Source organism: Melanerpes formicivorus, unplaced genomic scaffold, assembly GCF_026170545.1.
Source record: "Melanerpes formicivorus ecotype bairdi unplaced genomic scaffold, bMelFor1.0.p_v2 SCAF_15, whole genome shotgun sequence".
NCBI classification, from domain to species: Eukaryota; Metazoa; Chordata; class Aves; order Piciformes; family Picidae; genus Melanerpes; species Melanerpes formicivorus.
In genome coordinates this window covers 8938683-8961638 of record NW_027142367.1, presented here as the reverse complement: position 1 = coordinate 8961638, position 22956 = coordinate 8938683, and positions in this window count along the sequence as shown.

The following is a 22956-nucleotide window of genomic DNA, read 5'->3' as shown; positions in this document are numbered from 1 at the left end:
GCCTCCTTGGAATCAATAAGGTTTGAAAAGACCTCAGAGATCAAGTTCAACCTATCACCCACCACCTCATGACTAACTAAACCATGGCTTCAAGTGCCGCGTCCAATCCTTTTTTAAACACCTCCAGGGATGTACACTTCAAAGTCAGCTTATTAGTGCCCTACATATCATAGACTTACAAAATAGTAGGGGTTGGAAAGGACCTCTGGAGATTGAATCCAATCCAGCTGCTAAGGCAGGTTCATCTAGACAAGGTCACAGAGGAACACATCCAGGTTTTGACTGTCTCCTGTGATGGAGACTCTACCACCTCTCTGGGCAGCCTGCTCCAGTGCTCTGTCACCCTTAAATTGAAGACATTCCTCTTCATGTTTAGATGGAACTTCTTGTGTTCAACTTTGTGCCCATTACCTCTTGTCCTGTTGCTGGGCACAACTGAAAAAAGACATCCTGACACCTGACATCCCCATAAGTATTTATATGCATTTATGAGATTCCCCACTCAGTCTTTTCCAGACTAAAAAGATCCAATTCTCTCAGTCTTTCCTCATAAGAGAGATGTTCTTGTCCCTTGATCATCCTTGTAGCCCTCTTCTGTCCCCTCTCCAGTGAGTCCCTGTCCTTCTTGAAGCAGGGAGCCCAGAACTGGACACAGCACTCCAGATGTGGCCTCACCAGGGCAAAGGAGAGGAAGTTCACCTCCCTCAACCTGCTTGCCACACTTCTTAATGCACCCCAGGATGCCATTGGCCTCCTTGGCCACAAGGACGTATTGCTGGCTCGTGATTGTCCTGTTGTCTACCCAGACTTGCAAGTCCTTTTCCCCAGAGCTGCTCTCCAACAGATCAGCACCCAACCTGTATTGATACATGGGGTTGTTCTTCCCCAGATGCAGGACTTTGCACTTGCCCCTATTAAATTTCATTAGATTTCTCCCCACCCAGCTTTCTAGCCTGTCTAGTCAGTCATGCTGGATGGCAGCACAGCCTTCTGGCATGTCAGCCACTCCTCACAGTTTGGTATCATCATCATCATACATGCTGAAGGTATACTCTATCCCTTCATCCAGGTCATTGATGAATGCATTGAACAGGGCTGGACCCAGTACCATGTCTTGAAGGACACCGTTAGCCACAGGCCTCCAACTAGATTCTGCCCCACTGACTACAACTCTCTGAGCTCTGTCCTTCAAACAGTTCCCAATCCATCTCACTGCCTAGTCTGCACTTCTTAAGCTTGGCTGCAAGGATGCCATGGGAAACAGCGTTGAAAGCCTTGCTGAAATTGAGGTAGATCACGTTCACTGTTCTTCCCTCGTCTATCCAGGTAGTTATGCCATCATAAAAGGCTATCAAATTGGGCAAGCACCAATCACCATGGTGAATCCTGGTTGACTACTTGAGATAAACCTCTCTTCCTCAACATGCTGTGAGAAGGCACCAGGAACAAGCTGCCCCATCAACTTTAAAGGGATGAAGATACTGCTAACCAGTCTATAGTCTACAGGACCCAGGTCCTCCTTCTTGCCCTTTTTGAAGATTGGAGTGACATTAGCCTTCCTCCAGTTCTCCAGGACTTGTCAGAGATTATGGAGAGTAGTCTAGCAATGACTCCTGCCAGTTCCCTCAACACTTGCAGGTGCACCCCATCAGGGCCTGTGGATTTGTGGATATTCATTTGGCTTAACTGATCTCTAACACAATCCTCTTCAGCTGAGGGAAAGTCTGTCTGTCTTCTGATTTCCTCTGTGGTTTTGAAGGTCTGGGACTCCTGCTTCAGCAGTAAAGCCAGAGGCAAAGGCCCCATTCAGTAACTGCCATGTCTGTATCCTTTCTCGCCAGGGTACGCACTTCATTTACCAGTGGGCCCACATTTCCTCTAGTCTTCCTTATGCCTCCAACGTACTTGAAGAAGCCTTTCTTGACCTCAACGTCCCTTGCCAGGTTCAGCTCTAACTTTCCTAGTCACACCCCTACATCCTCTGACAACATTCTTGTATTCCTCCCAAGTGGTCAGACCCTTCTTTCATGTTCTATATACTACTTCCACTTAAATCTATTCAGTAGCTCCCTGCTCAACTGTGTGCAGCATTCCTAGCTCTCTGACTTGATTTCTTTATCTTCAGGATGCTCTGATCTTGAGCTTGGGCCCCTCTACCAACTAGAGCCCTATCCCATGGGACTTCTCCAAGCAGTTCCTTGAAGAGGCCAAAGTTAGTCCTTCTGAAGTCCAGGATTGTGATCCTGCTTATGGCTCTGTGCATATGATCTCCTGAATTCCACCATCTTATGGTCACTACAAGCAAGGCTGGCCCCTACCTTCACGTCCTTGACCAGTCCTTCATTGTTTATTAGTACAAAATCCATCTGTACTCTTCTTGTTAACTCTTCCACCACCTACATCAAGAAGTTATTGTCAGTGCACTGTCAGAACCTACTCAGCTCCACATGCCTGGCTGTGTAGTTTTTCCAAGCAAAAGTCAGGGTAATCAAAGTCCCCATGATAACCAGAGCCTGTGATTGCAAAGGCTACTTAGAGCTGCCTGTAGAAGGCCTCATCAGCTTCCTCATTATGATCCCGTGGCAAGTAGTAAACACTCACAACAGTGGCTCCCATATCTACCCTTTAATCCTTACCCATAAGCTTTCAATTTGCTCCTCATCCACCCCCAGGAAGAGCTTGACACATTCCAGTTGCTCTTTCACATAAAGAGCGCCTCTACCACCTTGTCTTTCCTAAAAAGGACACAGACATCCATGACAGTGGAGAGCTGTTTGGTCTGAACACCTTCAGTTGCCTGTCTCCTGGAGAAAGCAAGAGCTATGCCGTAATGGAGCAGTTGTTGGGAGTGCAGCTTTCTGTCAGTTAGTTGCCTTCTGATGTTCTGAATGCCAGAGTCATTGGTTTAATTTCCTCTGTTATCCATTCTGAAAAGAGAGGAGGTTTATACTAGACATAAGGAAGAATTTTTTTACAATGAGCGTGGTACAACACCGGCACAGATTGTCCAGAGAGGTGGTAGATGCCCCATCCCTGGAAACATTCAAGGTCAGGTCAGACAGGGCTCTGTGCAACCTGATATAGTTAAAGATGCAGGGGAGTTGACTTGATGAGTTTTAAAGATCCCTCCCAACTCAGACCATTCTATGATTAACAAAGTGTGATCATATTGTGAGCAATCCCAGTCAGGTTAAAATGTGTTTGGGAAGCTTTGAACTGGTATGCTGGGAGGGGAAAAAACTAAGCTACCAAAACCAACAACAAATGAAAGAGAACCAAAAACCCCCAAACTTAAATGAAACAATGAAAACAAAACCAGAGATGTTTCTGGCAAGTAGTTTCACACCCCATTCCTTATGAATCTGATAGATACACACCTCCCGAAGCAGTATCTCCTGGCCCCTGAATTCAGGCTCCCACTTTGGGAAGAAATGGGAGTTAAGATAGCTGGCAACTATATTTAGAGAAATATTTCCTATAACAAGCAAACAACAACAAAACCCAACACAACCCAAAGTGCCCACAGCTACCTACCACTGTGCCTGACTACCAGCTGCACTCTGTTGTGGAAGCAGGATGAGACAGAGCCAAGAGCTGATGTGCTCAGGTATGCACATGTGGATTGTGCAGAGTGCTGCAAGCTATGCTGTCATTTATCAATGCTGCTTTAATACCAGAAATGTTATCTGTGAGTCCTGCAAGAAATATGTTTGTGATCTTTGCGGACAGTGGATTCAGCTTTTATAACCACTGTAGGAATCTCTGTGTGTCGAAGGTGTTGCACCTCGGGCCAGCAATGAACTGAACCTGAGCCTAAAACACAGGGGAGTCTCCTTCAGAAAATCATGGGGACTGAGAGATGGAGTTGGAGCTACAGCAGAGCAGTACACGGAGCTGGTGGTGTGGTAGGCACAGGCCTCAAAAGCACCTTCTGGGACTTTTTTTTCTGACTTTCCCTGATAAGTAGACTTCCTGAATACAAAATCTGTAAACACAATTAAAAAAAAAAAACCAAAAAGGCTGAAGACAAAGCCATTCCTGAAATTTGAAACAAAGTTAGTTGTAGTGAGAGGATTAAGTAACAGGAAAAAAAAAACAAAGTCATTCATTTGGCAAAATAAAAAAGAGCTGTGAGTTTTCACTTATTTTACAGTACAATATGAGCCCATAATTTAAGACAGCACGCGGCTCACTTAAACAGCCTACCCCTGTTCCATCTTGTTGAAGAATACAATTCGTTTTCTACTCCTCTAGGGTGATATCATTTTATATGAAGAAAAAAGTTAGCTCAGATGGCAGTTATATGTTTCGGAAGCACCTTCTAATCAGGGATTGGTGATTCATTATTAGCTTCAGCAGGCGATCCATCTGACATGTAAGGGGAAAAAATTAGCAGCTGTCACTGCATGATGAGTTAATTTCCTGATAGGCCTGACACTGAAAAGCCATTTGGAGACATGGAGATGGCTGATGAGAAAACCTGGTGCTGGTTTATAATTGGAGAGACAGAAAGGGCAGAGAGACAGAGGAAGATGGGGGAGGGACAGAGGCTAATCTACAAGTGGGGATGGATGTTTGTGCATTTACTAACCAGGCCGTTCCACAGTCACCTGCTGTATGGGGCGCATACACCTTGGTGGTTAAGTAATAAGGACCGAGGCCTTTCATTTTCCTCCTGCCACGTGTCATTATTTCCAGTCATTTGCAATTACTGCTCCAGACGCTTTTACTCTTCCTCCAGCCGGGGTGAGCGGTGCGCGAGCGCGCGGTTGGGTTATCTGGCGGTGACATTGAAACCTGACATTTGGGCGGAAAGGGGAGAAGACTGCGCTGGCCCTTCAGCGGTTCCTGCTGCAATTTTCTTAATTGCAGCTTGAGATTTCAATCAATCAATCATACAAAAAATAAACTCATCTGAAACAAATATTGCTAAGACTTCCAAGGGCACAATTGCGAGCGGTGAAAGGGCCTGTGAAGAAATCTCTTGTAGAGTATGAGGAAGTCTCCTCTTCAAAATGCATAAGCACATAAACAGACATAAGTCTGTTTATCCTTTGTGAGAATGGTAAGAACAACTATGGAGCAAATAGGCATTCAAGACCAAACGTGGGCCACTGTGGAATCTGCCTCCTCTGTGTTGTAAGGACAGTAACACAGAGTCCTTTATATGTGTTAAATAAAGCTGATAGTAAGCACTTGGCCACAGACTAGTTTCTTCTGTGGCTGTGCATGTTAGCTACTTCTTTAAAGGCCTACTTGTTTTCAGCCATTTCAATAAGGTATTTAATGTGCCCAGCAAAGGAAACCAGGCTGTTCTTTATCTGGAAAAAAAAATAAATATATATATAAATTGTAGAATATAATGGGATTTTCACCATCAGAAGAAGATAGTATTGGATTGGGAAGATCATGAACCAGTAGCTTCCACTGACTCAATTTGTACAAAATCAGCTTTGTCATTTTTCTGTTAGAATGTTCTTAAATGACGGTCAAAGATTTGGGAGCAGTGGCAGAGGGGGGAAGATCCATGGCAGGCATCAGGTAGATCCAGCATGTATCATGCAATTGAAATGTGATAGATGACTAGTACAAAACCTAGGATTATGTCCTGCAACATAACAGGACACCTGACCTTGTTTAAAACACATTCTTGTCCTCTGGCAGCGACACATTTATCAAGGCTATGTTGAATGACCAGGTGTAACACGTAGCCCTGCCCTGGAGGTCAGCATTAACTGAGGACTATCAGGTTCTGGGATTTTCTGATTACTAAGAGTAGCAGTCCCTTGGACAGCAATAGCTTAATTCTGGGGTGACTTTTCTATCATGTTCCCCTGACCTCTGCTCACTCTTACTGCTTTGAATCCTCATTCCTTGTCACAGCTTTTCCATGTGTTGGTTCAGCTTCTGGGAGGTCCTGCACACAGACTCCTCTCACTGGTTTGTCATGTTTGGGAATACCCACCTGGGTGTGGAGGGAGCAGAAGAAGGGTTGATTGGTTTGTTATCGCTGGTAGGGTGCATCCCTTATTATGCAGGTAGTGATGAGCTTCAAGATCCATGTACTGGTCAAAAAGCATTTTGAACGTCATCCAACTCCTTGGGTAAGTTAGGAGTCACCAGGAAACATCTGGTGAAAGAGATTGAGCAGTTCCAAGGGTAAGAGGAGTGCTCACATTAGAGATTGATACACACAAGAGATGAGGGACAAGGAGCAGACAAAATGAGAAGACAAAACACAGAGCCTTCTCTGCACACACCCACAACCCAAATTCAGCTCCCTTTCCCTCTCTGTTCTCCTCCACATGTCCACCAACACACAGGGCAGAAAGAAGCAATTTGATAGCCACATTCAGCTGACCCTGCTGTGCCACACAGGACACAGCGTCTAGTCTGAAGATATGGCCAGAGCAAGTGCAGTGCTGCTGGTAGCCCCAGGTCAGGAATGGGCTTCAGACACCTCCAAATTCCCAGAGGAGACAGCTGCAGAGAAGAAACACATCTCATCTGGGTGGGATGGAGAGCCGTGAGGGGAAGGAAAGGACGTGTCTCTATTGTGAATGATGTCTTTGCTAGCAAATGCTGTGCAAATGAAGTGCTGTGAGAGTTTCAGGACTTCCCCCCAAATCCTGCTAAGCTTCTTCGATGTGCCAATGTGTTCCTCTGTTGCTGGGGGTGTGGAACAGGTTTGTGTTTTCTGCTCAGCATATGGTGGTGACTGCTGGTGTTTGGTAACTGTGAAATACAGATGCCCAGCTCCAGGAGGATTTTTCCCTTGCTAGGGACACCTGGTCATGTTCCTGGCCTTGTTCTTTCTTCTCCATGCTTGCAGTCTGTAAGCCTTGTCTATGACATTGCAAAGCAGATTGTGCAGCTGATTTATTCTTCTGCTTTAATTCAAGGTTAAGAAGGAGTCATCGAAAGGAAGCCTGGGGGTGTGTTTGCACCTGGGGACCCAGACAGAGACATGTATGTCCCAAACCTACCACCTGCTCTTGCCAGGGTAGCAGAGGGGCTGAGGCTACAATGGTGTGCTGAACAGAAGGCAGTGGCACTGTTGGCTGGCAGCAGCATGGTGAGGATGGCAAGTGAAGGGAAATCTAGAGGGATGCATCCGAAACACCAGGATGGCTGCCTTGCTTTGGCTCAGAACATCTAGTCACTGTCTGGGGTGTTTCTGCTCACACTCCTGCCTTAAATCCATATGTGAGCCATGATGATAAAATTTAGGGACAGCAGGCACTGCATATATTTAGAGCAAATGGAAGCAGGAATTTCCAGGAGCATTTCTGTCTAGTAAGTAGAAGCTTGGATCCATGTGAGAAATATTGAGTGACCTGGGAGAGTCTCTAGACCTCCTGACCCATTTGGTTTTTTATTATTTTCTCTCAATTCCATTAGCTAATTTCATGATCCTGAAGGTGAAGGGCTGGCTCTGACAGGAATAGGCTTGACATAGGTCTGATAATCCTCCCTGCTGACCACTCTGCTGTAGAAACTGTGTCTTTCTGGGTTGTGATGTGATCTGTGGTAGATAAACAATGTGGACAACAGCCTGTTGCTGAGGAGCAGGAGCAAAGTCTTAGGCAACATGCCTGTTGGAATCAGTGAGAGAAGATAACCAAACTCATTTGCCCTTGCAGCCTGTTGGTGTCTGACTTCATGATGCAGCAGGCAAAGTGTTCATGTAGTGGAAATTATTAAGGACCTTCTCTTCTGCACTGAGGGTTGAGTTTGTCTTCATTCCTCTTGTCCCCATTTCTGTGCCTTCCTACTGAAGAGAGTCCAAAAATGGCCATTCTCCAGCAGTGAGCTCCCAAAGCCTCTGAAGGATGGGCTCTCCTCTTCTAAGGAGGGGTTCATGACTCAGCTTCTGCTTCCTCACTTGACACCTCAGCAGCACAACTGAGGTTCCTGCCTGAGCAGCCCAGCAGTGGTTAGGCTGTAGTATGAGCAGGTGACTGTCCCCCAGCACCTGCCTCTGCACTCTGCCATGCTGTGGATGCTGTGCAGAGGCTCACTCAACATGCAGCTTTGCAATAATTCGTCTTGGTACTGTAGAGGATGGCCCCATGACTACTCTAGTACATGCTGTTGAAAGTCTGTTTCAGAGGCAGGATAAATCATCTTCTATGGCTATTTCATCTGGTACTTGTCACTTTGGTATCCAAGTGTCTCTCAACCTGCTTTATCCCCACTAAGGTATCACAAGGAAATATTCTTCCTCTTTCACAAATGGAGAACTACAGAGTGCAGTGTAAGACTCGGCCCCTCACTACAAGAAAGATGTTGAATTTCTGGAGTGTGTCCAGAGAAGGGTAACAAAGCTGACAAAATGTCTACAGAATAAGTCTTAGGAGGGGTAGCTGAGGGACTTGGGATTGTTTGGTGTGGAGTCTAAACTGAGGGGTCACTTCTTTGCTATCTCCACTACCTGAAAGGAGGTTGTAGTGAGGTGGGGGTCAGACTCTTCTCTCTAGTATCAGGTGATAGGATGAGAGGAAATGACCTGAAATTGTGCTGGGGAAGTTTAGTTTGGATATTAGGAAAAATATCTTTAGAATACCTTTATTAGAATAAACCAAACCAGGTTGGAAGAGACCTTCAAGATCATCGTGTCCAACCCATCAACCAATCCAACCCACCCAAACAGCTAACCCATGGCACTTTCTTTACTGAAAGAGTGGTCAGGCATTGGAACAGGCTGCCCAGGGAAGTGATGGGGTCACTGTCCCTGGAAGTGGTCAAGAAATGTGTGGACATGGCACTTTGTGATGTGGTTTAATGACCATGGTGGTATTAGGTTAATGGTTGGACTCAATGATCTTAAAGGTCTCTTCCAATCAAAACAATTCTATGGTTCTATGATTCTATCTTCAACCACTGGGATAACATAATTGCCTTTCCAAAGCTCTTAGACTTCAGTAAATTGTGAGATATCCCTGGTCTGTGACCATCGTAACACCTTTCTTAGGTTTCATTGTTGTCTCCGTTGATGGTCTCTTGCTGTGTGCTCCGCATACCTATAAACCAGGTACGAGGGCCTAATGTGGGCACTGGGCAGAAAAGAACACTTCTTTGTTCACTTTCCTGGCCCCTGACTGTTCCTGTCAGCTTTGGGTGTTTGTGCTGCTGGTACATAATAGCAAATATCCATTTCTGTATATGGAGCTTGGAGCACATATGGGTATTAAACACGGAGGCAATGACACTGTGTGGGATTGTGTCTACTGTGCCTATAAGAGCTTGCACAAGAGCCAAGCTTTGAGTATTCCTACAAGGAGATCCTTAACTGACCTGCCAGCCGTGGTTGCTCATGAATGCACACACCCAGCCATGCAGCAGAGAGCTGACCCGTTGGGCAGGTGGCAGCTCACAGGGCCTTTTCCGCCTGCACTTCCAAGGGGATGAACACAGCTCACTGCAGTAATAGCTGGTGATGGGGAGTCATCTGCTTGCCTGGTGCAGGGTCAGAGTTAATTCAAAGTGAAGCACCCAGTTCTGCTGTGCCACACACAAATGTGTGCACACTGGGAGGCAAGTGTGGGGGATCTGTTTTCTTCGCCCAAGCAGGTTTCTAAGAAAGCCCTTTTGATAATCAGCTTGAAAGCTTGCTGAAGTGAAAATTAAACCACTTTAAATGCTGTTATGGAAACATACCCTTCACAAGCAAGAGCTGGATTTCTGTAGCTGCCACCCAATAAATACATGAGGCACAGTTCTGATGTCAGGCCAGCTTTGCCTTGTGCATGTCCTCTGATGTCTGGTTTTCCAGTTATGAACTGCAGTAATTGTGATCAATCAGACTTCACGTTCACTAGCCACAGGCTGTTTTATTAATGAATCTGTGTCACATCTGCCTTTTTTTTTTTGTTTCCCCACAACCTCATCAAATCTTCTCCAGATCCTGTTTACATTCAATTTTGTCTGCAAGTACACTGTTACAGTTTGGAATTCCTGATTCTGCAGCAGCAGATCCTCAGACCAGGTCCTCAGGTATAGGGAACTATAACATGTTCCTGAAATCACAGAAAAATTGAAATGAGAGATTTCAGTGAAGTACAGAGAAAAGCCATTGATTTCTAAGTGATACTGTACTCCCAGGCAGAGAACAGGCTATGGACACACAATTCCTTCAAAATCTTGTCTATGTGTGTGTGTGTGTGTCTGTTTAAAGGCTGGAACTGCCTTCCTGTGGATGCTTTAAAACACATCATGTACTTTTCTCCTTCTACATTTTCTGTCTGGGCACATGGGGTTTATGAATATTTGGCTTGACTGGCTAAAGACATCAATGTGACATGATGCAATGTGTTATAAATGTCTCAGATCAAACGCAGAACAGGGAGGAAAAAGCTTTAGAATGGAAGTTTATTAAAACCACATACTTACAGTCTATTCTAAACGGGGAGGGGGAAAAAATAAAAATCACTAATGTGCCCCTGTTGCATCAATGCCAGAACATTATGTTTGCAAATAAGAATTTAGCACTACAAAGACAATGCCCTAGATTAACTAAGATCCCATTTCACAAAACCCTATGGCAATAGTCTGCAACATCAGTCACAGGAGAAGATATAACACAGACGCATTTGTGCCCTCATGCAGCTGAACTGAAACAAAACAAAGAGTGAATTAGGCTGAATATCTTACTGTGTGCAACGTATTGTACAACAAGGCACCTTTGGGAATGTGTCACAGGGTTTGGTAAATTGAAAACAAAATAAACAGATCTATGGGAATAAATAACATCATATTAGATGTCTGCTGCATGTAGACTACATTAGCTTACAGTCACAATCAGGCTTCAGTTTTCCCACTAGTTTTCAGTGCTTGTGAAGAGCAGATGAGCTGAAATCCATGTAAAGAAATGCTCACTTGCACATGCACACGCGGGCACACTCACTCACACCCTTTTCTGCTGTTGAACACAATTTCAGGCAGACAAGAGACCAGTTTGTTCCTTGCTGATTTGCATATGTTAAGCCAATATTGCCATGTCTGGGCCAGTGTGCAGGGCAGAGGCACATCCCCCATCATAATGGCCTCTAGTCACTGTTCAGGTGAGGCGAGTCATAGAATCATGGAATTGTTAGGGTTGGAAGAGACCTCAGGGATCATCCAGTTCCAACCCCCCTGCCAAAGGCAGGGACACTTCACACTAGAGCAGGTTGCTCAGAGCCACATCCAGCCTGGCCTTAAAAACTTCCAGGGATGGGGCTTCCACCACATCCCTGGGTAACCTGTTCCAGTGTCTCACCAGCCTCATGTGGGAAGGATTTCTTCCTAACACCCAATCTGAACCTACCCATTTCTAATTTTTTTCCATTCTCCCTAGTCCTATCATTACCTGACACCTTAAAAAGTCCCTCCCCATAAGATACTGGAAGGTCACAATAAGGTCTCCTCAGAGCCTTCTCTTGTCCAGACTGAACAGCCCCAACTCTTTCAGTCTGTCCTCATAGGAGAGATGCTCCAGCCCTCTGATCATCCTCATGGCCCTTCTCCTGACATGTTCCAGCAGGTCCAGATCCTTCCTCTAACAGGGGCTCCAGAACTGGATGACATACTGCAGGTGGGGTCTCACCAGAGTGGAGTAGAGGGAGAGAATCACCTCTCTTGACCTGCTGGCTATGCTTCTCTTGATGCAGCCCAGGATGTGATTGCCTTTCTGGGCTGCAAGTGCACACTGGTGGCTCATGTTGAGCAGCCCCAGGTTCTCTTCTTCAGGGCTGCTCTCAAGCCAGACCCTGCCCAGCCTATATCAGCACTTGGGACTGCCCCAACCCAGATGCAGGACCTTGCATTTGGTCTTGTTGAACCTCATGAGATTGTCATGGGCTCACCTCTCCAGCCTGTCAAGGTCCCTCTGGATGGATCCCTTCCCTCCAGCGTGTCTGCTGCACCACACAGCTTAGTGTCATCAGTGAGATTGCTGAGGGTGCACGCAATGACACTGTCCATGTTGCCAACAAAGACGTTAAACAAGACTGGTCCCAGGACTGATCCCTGGGCACTGGCCACTTGAGTTGCTTCCAGCCCAATGTGTGCAGCTACCCCAGCTGCATCACTTCAGGTGGTCCTGAAGCCCCTGCCAAAAGTGCCAGTGACTGGAGTGGTTTAGTGTCTCCAAGAAGGACAAGGCACTGCAAGGGCACCTGATCCTGACATGGCCATGAAGCATGTGACTTAAGAAGTGGATGTGGAGAGGTAGATACTTCACTGTGTCCCAACTCTAATTACAGCCAAATTCAGTTGATTGTATCGAGAATAATTTCTTATTGCTAAGCCATATGGGGCCAAGGTCTGCTTTTAAGTATGTGGCTGCAAACCCACTGATTTCAGTGAGATTGCTTGGATGAACTGAATGTAAAAGATCAAGCCATATTTATCTCAGCGAAAGTTCAAGCTAATTCATTTTCTCCCTCTCTCTGTCTGTGTTTTGCTTAGCTTATAGCTGAGTAAAAGGAGCACATATCTTGGAGATGGCTTTTTAAATGTAAAATTCTCTTTATAACCCCAGACCAGTATGTCATTCTGCAATTACAAAAAAAACATACTCTCCCCCCCCGAAAAATCCTTCTGAAGCAAACATTGGCTTTCTCCTGTCTGAGATCTAGGCACTAGTCTTTCATTCACATATATCAGAAGAACAAAGAGATCTGCAACAGAGCAAAATGGTGGCCTCCAAATTGTCATTATTCTAGTCAAAATCTTGTTTCTTCGCTTTAAGTAGCAGTGATGGACCTTAAGATGAAATACAAAAATAACAAGGGACACTGAGAGAAAATAGTACTTTAATAACTTCTTAGTCTGAACACTCTCAGGAGATGAAGAAGTTGGGTGAAGTTGGAGAAAATTCTAACATGCATGTAATCTGCATTCTTGAGGCTACTAGATAAACCCCTTCTGTCTGAGGCAGGTAGTCAGGCCCCTCTTTGATCTCCACAGACATTGGCTCAGGTCAACTAATGGCTCTTTTCCAATGAGTTGGGGACATCTTGCATGGCCCTGCTGGGTCATTTTCATTTCTTCCCATGTCCACTTGTAAGAAGGCACTTGAAGGCTACAGGTTTTCAGCTTTTCCCAGGGATATGCTGCCCATAGATATTCAAGACAGCTGGTTTTAGTTATCTAACTTCTGAAATTTATTTCTCAGAAGAAAGAACATAAAAGAGGGTCCCATTTTGGCCAACCTTGGAGACACTTGCTCTCTTCTTCACGCACATCTGAAGTTTCCCCTCTGCTCAAAAAATGGAAAGCCTGTATCTGACCTTATATGCAGATCAATATCATCCCCTTTGGTTTCCTGAATGGAATTTTTGATTTGATTTCTCTATTCACACAGATAACGAGATGAGAGCAGGATGAAGTTGACAGCTCTCATAATCAGCACTCATTTTCTTTCACTGGTGTGTCAAAATTGAATTTCTATATTTCCTTCCATTACTATTTTACCTGTAGCCTCCAAAGGCTCACGACTGCACAGTGGACTAGGACTAGACTCGGGAATTAAGTAGGCACATACATTGCAGCCACCAACAGTGACACTGAAGCCAATGCATTTCTTCAGCAGACACAAGACAGCTGCGCACTCAAGGGCTCCGTAGAGCCGGGGTGTAGCGCGTCGTGCCTTCACCTCTCAGTCTTTAGACAAACACCAGAGCTAGATGGCTATGGATGGAGCTCTGCAGTCCCTCAGAGGGGAGAAGGAGGAAAGCCTAACTCTGGCTGGTTATATTTTATATGTAGCCCACTGCTAATTGTGACTTTCCATGCCCCTAATTCTATGCCCTGCACTTTCTCTGTGTTGTGATGCCTTCATGACAGCAGGCTGCTACCTTGACTCATGGAATAGCACACAGTATTACGCAGGACTTGACCTGTGTGGCTTAACCCCTGATGGTTTGGGAAGAGATGAGGAGGTAAGAGCTCCTGCTGTAAAGATTGGAGGCCTCCCCCCAGGAAGCAGGGGATCACGTGTCCATCCTTCCTCTTTTCTTCTGGGTTTCTTCATCCAAAACTTGGGACTCTTCCTGACGCAGCTTGTTTAAGGCAGCTGCAGCCACACCAGGAGTAGCAGCCTGAAGAGCAGAAGGGAGATGGAGGGGAGCAGGGCCAAGAGGGACAATGCCAACTGCTGGGATGTAGAAGCTACCTTTCTGGAGCTTGTGAGTGGGAACAGTCCTTCCACAAGTTCCACAAGTACCTCCAGTCCCATAGGTGGGTCTTCATCTGGCTGGTGGCTGTTCTGTGCCCTTGTAAGCCATGCAGCCAGTGCATTAGATGTACAGGTCTGGCTGCAACATGCCAGCTGCTTGCTTTGCTACCTGTTTATCACATCACAGTTATTACATTTGGCTTTTCTCTTTCCTCCAGATAAGAGTTTGAGATTCCCATGTCTCCAGCAAAACTGTGCAGCTAAGACTGAGACAATCCCCAGCAAAGGGGGTCAGGGAACCTCTATTTTAGCTTTCCAGAGGCCAAAGTGTGAAAGGTGAAAGGGGAAGGCTGGACCATAGGTTTCTTTATTTTTGGAAAAGGACCCCTTCCTGTGCAGGCAGACTGAGCAGTTTGTGCTGCTAGGGCCAGCTCTTGGCTGCACTCAGGTTCAAAGGCCATTTTAAGTTGCTGGTGGAAATGTGTTTTACAGTTACTTCACTGTATTCAGCAGCCGTGTGTCAGGGCCATGTCTGACAGTCACAGGGAGTGCTGCCAGCCAGAGTGGCTCTGTGTGGGACACCTGCCTGCCACTTCATGACACCAGTGTTTTCTCTTGGCCATGAAACCCATATCCACTCTTCTGTTGTGGGGTGAAAGCCAAGAAACCAGAATACCCTCACCTTATGAGTGTCAGAGGGGAAGCCTACTTATCCTTTCCATCCACTGGGAGGGGATAACAACTGCCATTTATGTGGCCAGTACAACTCTGTTACATGTGTGCAAATATCATGTGTGGCAGATTTGCAGTCCTTTCTTCCTGAGTCAACATGGGCAGATTCTTTTGTATGTTCCTAACAAGGAAACACAAATAGATCACATGGGGGTTTGCCAAGTGGGGGACCATCACACAGCCAGATGGTTTCTGGAGACCACCCCTGCAAAATTCATCACCAGTGCCCTCAGGGCTATCCAGTCAGAGAACATGGCAGACACACTGTCACTGGTGGAGTGTTGTGCAACTTAAATGCATCACTGTGGAGCAGTGGCACGTGCGTGGCTGGGCAACACAACCCCCTCCACGGCCACTCTGCTCCTTTATACCTACCTCAATGAGGATGGTGTAATGTGAACACACTTGCAGTCTAAAAGGTATATTTAAAAAAACCTCCTGACACCAGAATCTTTTTTTTTTTCTTCATTTTCACCAGCATAATGCCACTAATTCTGACTGTGAGCATAAGATCTGGATGGCTGAATGCTGTCCCCATCTCAGGATGAAGGCCCTAAAGTAATACCTGCAGTGAGTCAGAAGGCAACAGTTTTGAAATTACTTAAAAGACTTCAGAGCCTAAATACTGTTTATTTAAAGTGACATTGTCACTTGAGAGCTGAAGTCCTACTGAATGTTTCTGAACTGATCTAGCTGAAGACATATCTGATAAACCTAACTCAGACCAACAATGTCCAACAAGCCTGGCCATCGATCACCCTACATTTAAACAGATGAGTGAAAGAGCACTTACCTGCAGGAGACATATTATTTGGGATGCTCTCGGGTTTTTATTTCATATGAGCAATTTACATACAGGCAGAAGAAACAGCTCTTAGATTTCAATACCAGCACCAAAGGATTTATCCTTCCCCAAACCATGCAAAAGGTAAATATTCATAAAACTTCAGTGTGCAAAGGCAGCAGAGTGAATTCAAATGTGTCTGGGAGGAATCTCTTTTATTTTCCTCAGGTACAAATAAAGGCACCCCCATCCCCTAGCTCCCTCTAGCTCTTCTTTCAAATCTCTTTTTAATGTCTTGCTTTTTACTGCTAATCATTTTTCCCCTTTGCTAATGATGCTAACCTTAGAGCCTGCTGCAAACTGACTTGTTTCATGTCAGCCTTTCACTATTGCCCACTTTTGCTAAGCCACAAAGCAGGTTTCAATCTATTCAACATCAGCTGTTTCTCCAAGCTGAATATTACAGTTGCCTATTTCAAAGGCATCTCCAAGCCCACAGTATTTCTGCACAGATACCTCTATTATTGTCTGTCATCAGAATACGCCAGGCTCCTCTCTTGCCTCTCTCACCCCCTGCTTCTTTCCTATGTATGTAGCTAAGTCTTTCCCTGCTCTAATAGCTCTCCTGAGAGCAGGGTGAAGCAGGTCTTTACGGTGGCCTGTTAATTTTAAAGGACAAGCTTTATATATAAACACCCCTGTGGCAGTCTGCTCTGGTGCAGCAGACTGTATCTCCACCACTTACCCATAATTAAAGTGCACAAGGACTGAACCCATTCCCCATCAGGAGATGCTGCATGAGGCCATTCCCAATTCCCACTTCCCTCCAGCTGCAGAGACCATCCCCAGGTGTCCCCAGGTGCAGCCAAAGCCACAAAAAGGGAGCAGAGAGCTTGGGTAGTGCTGGGGCTGTATTGCCCAACCAGTGCTGATAGTGACACGAGGGGTGAGCAGCATGGGGATCTGGCGAAGAAGCTCTGCATGTTTAACAGAGGCTGTGTTAGATATCTTTCACATCCAAAGTCAATTTTCTCAAAGGTGCTGCCTTCTGTTTGCAAAGTGTAAGCATCCTATGTCAGATTTTTTTTTCCATGTCATTTGTAAGAAGCCACAGAGATGTAAATGTAACAACATTTGTACTTACTGGGCAACTGAGACCTTTTCAGTGGCTTGGAGTAACCAGGAGGAGATTTTTCTCTGCAGATAAAAGATTGTGAAATGGTAACTATTTAGCATAAATTACATCTTCTGGCTCACCAATCACCTCTCAGTTCAAAAGACACAGGTCTTACCCCAGCACTCCTCCATCAAGCTGCAGCACTAGCAAAGGGCTCCTGCTCCCTCCATCAGGTTGAGCAAATCTCTGGGAGAAGCTGAGCCCTTAGATTGAAATTGAACACCTGAGGCTTGCAGTGGAGGAACCAACTTCTATCTCTTTGAGACATCCCTTCCCTTCATCAATACCCACCCTCTCTCCCACTCTACCATGCTTCCCTCTCCAGAGGAGATAAAAATAAGAAAGGAAGGAAGGAAAGAAAAGAAGTCTGGTTGGTGCAAAGGGAGAATTTATGGTTATTGCTAATGTTAGCATTTCCCCTTAGATTTTTTCCCCCTTGCTTCTCTGGCACACAGGTAAAACAACAAAATAAATCCCGTAAAGGGCTTTCTGCCAGGCTGCCTTTGGAAGTTTGCTTAAGTGGCCTTAAGTAAGATAATAAGGAAGGAGTGTGAAAAGAGGAGACTTTGTCTTTTCACATTAGCAGCAGCCCTGTTCAAGTGGCAGTATCTATGAAAATGCTGTTCAGCCTTTAATGAGACTACAGTGTGTTAGTGTACCAGTCTAATTAATCCCATATTTTCACACAGCATAATTACTGAGCCGGGGCTGAATTATTTGGCTACTGGAGGTGGAGCAGTGCCTGCACTGTCCTCTGTCTCTGCTCCTCACAATTTATTATGCTATACAGCAAGACACCATTGAAACCTCCTAGTATAGGACTATCTGTCATCTCTACATTATCAGTAAAATACACCACCTTCCATACTGTGCTACAAGGGCTTTAGCAAATTGCTATTTTTATGGGATATGATAAAGGAAATGCTACCTTATGTTCAAATTTTTAACTGTCTCGTGTGTGGAATATATACAGCTGCACTTGGTGCACACAGGTTCAGAGAGGCCTCATTTGCATTGCTACAGCCAGGGTGGTTTTCACCCTGCTACTTTGGTCCCATTCAGCTCTCTTCCTCTCTTCCACTCTTTCTTTTTTAACCCTTACCTTTCTTTTCTACTCCCTTCCCCCCTTATGTCTTTTATTCTTTCTTCCTTGCTTGCTTCCTTTCTTTCCTTTCTTGCTTTCTTTCTTCCCTTTCTCTCTTGCCTGCTTTCCTTGCCTTTTTTTTTTTCTCTCTTTCCACTCCTTTATCAAGCTGCTCACCTCCCCCCCACCCCCACTTCCAGAATCTCCATCTTTCCTGGCATTAAGCTTTTTCATCCCTCAAACTCTTTTCTCTCCCACCCCTCCTAGTTTGTGTTATTCCTTGAAACACAGTTTTTGCACATTATTATTCACCTCTGATATACGATCTTGCCATTTTGGAACTGTTAGAGCCCTCCACCCCCTTCCTTCCCATAGGAGTTCAGGGAGATTTGTGGTTTAAACATTTACTCACTTGCTAGTGTTTCTGTGGCTGGTTTAATAGTATCTTTTTAATGGGAGGCCAAACACTACATTAACTATATGGAACTGTTTTAAAATTATTCTTTAAGGAAAAAAAAAAAAGAAGAGGATTGTACCCTGTAAATTTTAAACCCAGCCTTAACAGTACATAAGGCCAGTTTGTTATTGTGTATGGTTTCCATACATGCATTATGAGATATATGGATGTACATACACCCAGGCACAATGAGATCTCAAAATAAGGGAAACCACATGCTTAATAGCAAAAGCGGGAAAATTGCTTCTCCTGGTTTTTAACCGCATCGTGGCCCTGCGACTTGAGTCCTCTTCTGTGCAATCTGAAATCTAATGAATTCAAGGAGCAATAAAGTGAATTTCATTACACCTTTGCTGATACGGCCATCAGATATTGGAGCTGACACTCTGAAGCTCTTCCATATGTGCACATGGGAGTCCAAACAGCCTGCACTGCCCCCCAGATTAGTGATGCCATGCAGGGTCTTTTATCAATCGTCTAGGGGCAGCTGAGAGTAGTCCAGGTTCAAAGGTTAAGCACAGTTAAATGTTAACAAACTTCAGCTTGTCAGCCTTTGCAAACTGGGCCAGGCCAGTCATAGGGCAGCACAGCTTCTGCAGGGGCCAGTCTTTGGAGGCTGCTCTCTGATGGGAGCCCTGCAAAACAGAGGCTGCCCACCCCTGTGGAGGCAGAAAAAAGCACCCATGTGTTCACACTTACTAGCTGCAGAGATCTGGGGGCCTTTCTGCACCCAGATGGGTTTCATGCAGATTTATTTGCTGCTGATAGAAGTTTCTGGAGGATCCAGAGTGTTTTTTATAGGTCTGTGAAGGGAAAGTTCAAAGCAAATGAGTTAAAAATAACACTGTGAGGCTAAAGCCTGGCCTTCAATGCCTCTGGCACCTGAAGAGTTGCCTGTGCTGAGAATAAGGGCTACAGCAGCAGCTGCAGGTCCACAGCTGCATGTTCTATGGAGATAGACACTTCTACATGCTGCAGCCATAGCTCACTCTTGGGCCACTTGCTGTAGAAATGAAAACCAAGATCATCAGGAATCCAGCATCAGACTGGTTCTGGTTCTAGAAAATTTGAGGGGATGCATGATTAGGGTACTCTGATTAACTGCTCGCAGCAGTGCCACCTAGGTGACAGGACAACAGTTGATGGCTGCACTGAGCCTGACAGTGAAGATCCATGTTGTGATGGATTGGCACAAGGAGTCCAAACAGCTCCTGTGGAGCAATTGATAAGAAGCAAAACGGTAATAGCCCATTCCTGCATCCTATACATGATCTTTCAACTTAAGAATGAGACACAGAAGATAAGAGGATTCAGGCCTTATTTTGGACACCTCTGTGCTTGTCAGGGCCTAAGAGAGCAATTCCACTGCTCCTCAGCTGTGGTTTTGACCTCTTAAACTAGCAACCAAAGAACAAAGTAGATGCCAACCTCAAATGCAACTGGCATTCAACAAATAGGTTTCCATCAGTGGTTTTGCACACTGTGTCACACCTCTGTGTCAGGGTCACAGAGCTCAGGAGCACCTCTGCAAGTTACCCAGTGTCCAAGAACTTTGAAAAGAACAACTGAGATTTAATATTAGGTGCACCAACTTACCCTTGACATGTTCAACCTTTAAAAAAATGAATGATTTCTTTAAAAGGTTGGATGTCTCATGCTAGCATCAGAACAAGCAACTTGGGGTGGGGAAGAAAAACATCGAAAAGCACCACAAATAGAGAAATGAGGAAAAAAATCTCAAGTGTGTGCTAAAATGGTGTGGAGAAAATTAATTACTTAGAAGGCTTGGTATAAATAAGACATTACACGACCCCTTCTGCCAGCAGGGGATCTCTGGAGGTGACAGACAAGTAAGGCAGGGTCCTAATGAATAGCCTTTCCCTAAAATTCTTTGCTGTGGGCTCAGCATAAACCTTTACATAAAAGTAGGAGCCTGTGAGCAGTAGGAATTATTTATATTAAATGTGCTGCTCAGCAAAACATGGCAAAATTCCTATTCCCGACTGGAAGAAAATCATATTTCATGGCTGTAATACTATTAAGCAGGATACAGCAAATGGCAGTGGGGAATAGGGGTGGGAGGGAGGCCCACCAGCAGGAGAAGGGGATTTTTACCTGGTAGGAGATGGGGCCCTGCTGGGTGCCTCCCTGAGTCAGTCTCTCATCACTGTTGTGCCGTAAAAGGGAGAAAAGAGGAGAGATGGAGGGGAAGAACCTCCACCCGAGAACGGAGATGGACTTTCCCCAATGGAGAAAGCATCCAATTTAGTAGAGGTAAACCCAGCATGGTTGCATTGGGAGTGCTCCTGAAAGGTAATAATCTTTTAATGGAAGATGGGATTGCTGTTAAAAATCCTGGGTAAAATCCTATGGTGACTGACAAAGGGATAAAAACAGCCAGCTAGGGATATGGCCCAATAGGTGCTGATCACTGCACAGGAGAGTTTCCTCCACAACACAAAGAAGGAGTGCAGGTGTGGGAAGGAGCAGGTACAGCTCCCTCCACAGTCATCTGCACTAACAAGGCTATAGAGAGGGAAGTGGGCAGAGATGTGACCAAGGGCTCTTAAATAGGGCCAGAAAAGTAATATGAGCAAGACGTGCTGGTAGAAAGCATCTGGGGAAGACAAGAAGATGATGTCATTGGTCTTCAGAAAATCCCAGAAGCAGCAAGAGGATGCCACAGCTCTCAGGGGCAGTTTGGTTTTCACATCTTGCTAACACAAGGTTGGGATGTACACTTCTAGAATCATAGAATTGCTTCAGTTAGAAAAGACCTCCAAGATTATTGAGTCCAACCATCAACCTAACACCACCATGGACATTAAACCAGGTCCCAAAGTGTCATGTCCACAAGTTTCTTGGACACCTGCAGGGAGGGGACTCCACCACCTCTCTGGGCAACATATTCCAATGCCTGACCACTCTTTCAGGAAAGAGCCCTATGAGGAGAGACTGAGGGAGCTGGGGCTGCTTAGCCTGGAGAGGAGGAGACTCAGGGTTGACCTTATTGCTCTCTACAACTACCTGAAGGGGGGTTGTAGACAGGCAGAGGTTGGTCTCTTCTCCCAGGCAGCCAGCACCAGAACAAGAGGACACAGTCTCAGGCTGCGCCAGGGGAAGTTCAGGCTGGAGGTCAGGAGGAAGTTTTACACAGAGAGTGATTGCCCATTGGAATGGACTGCCTGGGGAGGTGGTGGAATCGCCATCACTGGAGGTGTTCAGGAGGAGACTTGACAGGGTGCTTGGTTACATGGGTTAGTTGATTAGGTGGTGTTGGATGGTAGGTTGGACGCGATGATCTTGAAGGTCTCTTCCAACCTGGTTTATTCTATTCTTCTATTCTTCTATTCTATTCCTCTATTCTATTCTTCTAATATGTGCTACGTAAGTGTTTATGAACGAACTGGATGGCTGCTCAGGAATAAACCTGTTTGTGATGTCAACAAAATGTTTTTTAAAATGCCTACAGCACAGAAATTATTAAATCCTGTGCCCCCTCCTTGATCCCTAGAAGGAGTGGGTGGACATAAAGCTGGGAAACACAGCTCCCTTTAGCACCACAGGGAGGAGATGTCAATGTTCAATCCAGGGAAAGACATACTGCTGCAAGGAGATTTATACCCATTCTATAAGATCATAAATCAGTCAATCTAGTGAACAAACTAAGACCTTCTCCCACTTCCCCAGGATGATGCAGAGCTCCATTCTTGCTGTGGTGATGTTCGTGCTGTCTTGTCATGCTTAAGGAACAACGGTGCCAACAGAACAGGTCTCTCAGAAAGGTCATCGTGCCTTGCTAGAGGGACTACCCCAGGCTGCAGAGCTGCTGTTGATCCTCCTGGTTTAGTCTGTCAGTGAGGCTATGTGGGCAGCAGGCACTGTAGGCACAGCCCACACCATCCTTCCCAACATACCTTCTTCCCTCAGCGATGAAGCAGAGTATATAGTGCACCTCTGCAGAGGTGGTGTGTTCAAAGCAGACGAATTGGCAGGCTTCCCTCATAAAACAGTAATGTAGCTAACACATGAAAAAAAAAAGATCATCAGAAATCAGTTTTCTCCCAAGTAAGATATTCTGACATTACTTAAAATACTTCAGACTTGTCAGTAAAATCTCAATGTCACTAAAATTAACTGGCATATTTAAAGATTGGCTTGCTTGCTTGCTTTCAACTCCCAGTCAGCCTGACATGGGGAGGCACTTGCTATTCTTATCTTTTACACACTTGTATTTCTTGGCCTTTAACAGCTTCTTCTGCAGCACGTACTGCTCTGTCTGCCAGGGATAACGGGTGTCACTGGTTGCTACTAATCCATTATGGCAAGCTGTCTAATTACCAGTGGTGTAGCAGTAAATAAAATGCGGGTTCATTTGCTGGCCTGCTCCTTATCCCTCATCTGAGAAGTGGGCAAATGTTGTATCACCCCAATTATTGCTCCATTTACCTGCATGTTCCCTTGACTATGGCACCGCTAATTACTTACTTTGTTAGGCAGAAGAAATATTAGGTGTTTATTTCATTTGCTGCGATGATAAGAAATACAACTCCTATTATTT